This window comes from Bidens hawaiensis, unplaced genomic scaffold, assembly GCF_021521415.1.
Source record: "Bidens hawaiensis isolate Kalapana, Puna unplaced genomic scaffold, B.hawaiensis_p1.1 tig00029325_1, whole genome shotgun sequence".
NCBI classification, from domain to species: domain Eukaryota; kingdom Viridiplantae; phylum Streptophyta; class Magnoliopsida; order Asterales; family Asteraceae; genus Bidens; species Bidens hawaiensis.
In genome coordinates this window covers 276,932-280,592 of record NW_027494848.1, presented here as the reverse complement: position 1 = coordinate 280,592, position 3,661 = coordinate 276,932, and the positions used below count along the sequence as shown (strand labels likewise).

General features: G+C 31.4%; 1 long non-coding RNA gene across 1 annotated transcript; it reads left to right on the top strand.

Annotated features, from left to right (window-relative positions):
• The first annotated feature begins 1,597 nt into the window (after positions 1-1,597).
• On the top strand, positions 1,598-2,440 carry LOC143578705 (uncharacterized). Its single transcript, XR_013143322.1, has 2 exons — positions 1,598-1,680; positions 1,713-2,440. It is a non-coding gene; the product is annotated as an uncharacterized LOC143578705 (long non-coding RNA).
• Positions 2,441-3,661: the final 1,221 nt, after the last annotated feature.

Below are 3,661 nucleotides of genomic sequence, written 5' to 3'. Positions count from 1 at the left end.
TACTTAGTAGCATATCAATTTTCGGGACGAAAATTCTTTCAACAAGGGGATGATGTGGCACCCGGCATTTACAGGTTAACTCCGTTAACTAAACCCAGTTAAATCCTGTTGACTGTGTCAGTAAACCCGGTTAGTTCTGTTAACTAAGTTAATGAACTCTTATACATGTAGTGTCATGTATGCACACATTGAGTTAGTCGTGTCGTTGGTGACCTAAGTGAGAGTAACTTGTTATTGATAACTAGAATAATAAACTTGTCACACATGCTATATGTTATAATAAATTTGTCATGCATGATATGTTACATGTATTATATGTGATAGATGTAATTGTGTTACATGCTTAATATGTTACATGATTAGTTATTGCATACCCATATGTTGTAAGATATTGAAAAATTAAATAACATAACATATAATATATTACATGGTAAGTAACAAAAGATAAGTGCATAACATATGGTTACTAGAAAATGGTTATAATAAAATGTAACATGTCACAAATTAAATTAAATAAAGTTATCTAATGTTTAATCAAATTGATGATGACTTAATGAGGGTGTAAATGAATGTGTAATGAGGATTAAATAACAATGAAGATTAAAACTTTTCTTTTTCTCTCCTTGGCCGTCCAATTCACACACACACACACACATACACACATTTTATTTTCTCAAAATGTCTCTCAAAAATCATAAACAATTTGGTGAATTTGGAAGAAAGTATATTGGATTTTTAAATCAAGCAATAGGTAAGTATAGTTTAGTATATATTCTTGTGTATATTTTGATTTTTGATTCATGAAACCTAGTATCCAAATAATCGGATTTGTGAAAAATGAATCAAGGATGATAAAGGTTGATTGTTAAAAGAAATTTTGTGTCTTATTATAAAAGAAAGGATGGAAACCTTTTTGTAACTAAATATTTTTTTATAAATCAGTAAAATAATGAAATACATGAGATTTGATTGTATAAAAATGTTCCTTGATGATTAAAGATCATAAGGATATAAGAATCATGATTTTTGTGACTTTTGGTTTGAATCTGCTTGTTGACAGATTCTGTGTTTTAGATTGTAGATCGAATAACTTGATGATACTTTGGTGTTTCTGATTAATTTTTGATACTATGATTAAGTATTTTGAATCTAGTTTTCAAAAAGTCAAGAATCATAGTTTTTAGACTTTATTTGACTGCTTTTTATTAATTTACAAAATCGGGTTGCAATCCTGATTGAAAGAGAAACTTTCTGAGCTGTGTTTTAAATTGTATAACTTGAGATAGAAAATAAATATGGGCGTGATTCCACTTCTGGAATGTTATAAATTGAAGTGGGAATCTAAACCAATTGGTCTTGAATCAATTGGATAAATAAAGAATTTTTGGGAAATATTTGTGTACTACTGTGTTAAAATAGAGACTGAAATTAGGTTGTTGTAGAGTGTGAATATTCTGTATATTTGTGTGAAATAGAAAATTATAAGAAAAGTATATGTTATACCTAATACTTGTTAGAATATGTGTGAATTATTTGGTAATTTAATTACAAGTTTTGGTTGGCTGGAAAAATCAGTTTTGATGCTTCAAAACATGTTAAGGATGATTAGCATATTGGTTAGTAAAAATAATTGTAGTTTGTAATAGAATGATTGTGGTAAATTGGATTTTGACTTGATGGGTTAACTTAGAACTATTTGACTAAGTGGTTAGTCTAACTTGTGAAGTGTTGAAAAGTGGTAGAAGTTAGACTTAGTCATAGAATTGTATGAAAAGTGGCTAAGTGCACATTACTTGATTGTTGTTAAATTGTGACTAGGAACATCAAGTAATCATTCTAAGTCTAGATTATTGGTCAAAAGTCACCAACGGGTCGTCGGTCAATATTTTGGTCAATGGTCAACATTTTGGTCAACGGTCAACAAAACTCAATTTTTAGTCTTCGATCATCGACACTTGGACTTTTTAGTCAACGGTCAACAACTTGGAGCTTTTGGTCAAAACTCAAACGATAAGTCAAACTTTGGTCAAAGTCAACAAAAAGTCAAACTTCAAATAAACAAGGGAATTGTTTGGATACTAAGAGTTCTAGGAATCGCTTAGCAGATACTTATAGTACTTGAATGATTTAGGCACTAGAACAACTTTGACTTAAGCAGTTGACTTTCAATTTGAACCGCATTCGAGGTGAGTTTCACTACCCCACTTTTTACTTACTCCTTTTGGGGGGAAGCATGCAACATACAAACTTTTGGATAATTGTAGACTTTTTAATACCTCATGGCTACATAGTGCACTTAAACTGAAGTCTCCCATGCACATTGGACCGTTAACAATTGTACATTGGCTCGGTAATGAAAGGTAGTACTACTGGGTTTGACGAACCCCCTGGGGGCTCTCGGTTGAGGGAGTCGCCGGGCGTTTCATTTAATAGGAACGCATTATGCACTAGTCTTATATTAGACTCAGTGGATGGCAAACAAAACTAACAAGTCAGCCTCGGTCACAATGGAACTCACACTAATGTAACATGGTTGCTAGCGTAATTAACTAGCGGTGTTACTAATGCATACATTATCCATGCTTTACTACTTATAATGTTTACTTACTAAATGGTTTGTTTGACAAACTTGTTTTTAAACTCAAACATGTGAACTCACCAACCGTTGTGTTGACCCGTTTTAGCAGTCTTTCTCAGGTGTTTAAGGTGCACGTGCGAAGTTGAAATGAGTCTAGGATGCATGGATCCCACTAAGCATATAATTATGCTGGGAGTCTTTAATGAAATGTTATGTCTGGGCATCTTGACACGCACTCTGAGTTTTTAAGTGTTTTACATAAATTATACGCTTCCGCAAATGTGAAAACTTTATTGTAAATGTACTTACCTCATTTATGATAATCAATAATATTTATATATTTTCTATTATAAACTGGTTGTTCGTTATGACACATAGCTAGGTCCTTGTATGTCACGCGCCTCACGGTAAAACCCCGTTAGTCGAAAATTGAGGGTGTGACATTATTAGACGAATAAGTAACGGGTAAAACGACTCGTTGAAATATGAGATATTTGAATAAGCAAAAGTGTGTGTGTATATATATTTTCTAAATAGATAAAATGAATATTAAATAATGAGATTTATTATTAAAAGAATGAAAAGAAAGAAAATAATGACGAAGGTGCTCATGTTAATTCATTGTGTTGTAATTTTTTTAAATAACAATATAATAGGATAATATTGAGTTGGTAAACTTTGCAAGTAAGTAAAAGAGATTAGGATGGCAGTATTGTCATGTGGATAATACTGACAAATTTAAAGAATCTTAAATGTGAAGACTTCTTAAGGAGTAAGAAAAGCTTGTATATATATATATATATATTTGCTTTCAGCTTATGAAATTTACGTAAAGAAAAAGGAAAAAATAATATCAATCCCATAGTTACAAAAATAAAGGGGGTGTGAAATTCTAAGCAAGGAAAAGGAGAAGTGGTATTATATAATGGAAGCAGTTTCAGTCACAAAAAAAGAAAATAGACAAGAAATCGCCTACACTTGATCTAATAACACCTAGAGGTAAGTACATGGACCGTATATATGTTTATTTTAATATGCATATATACGATTATTTGAGAAATGATTATGGGTCCAAGTATGCGA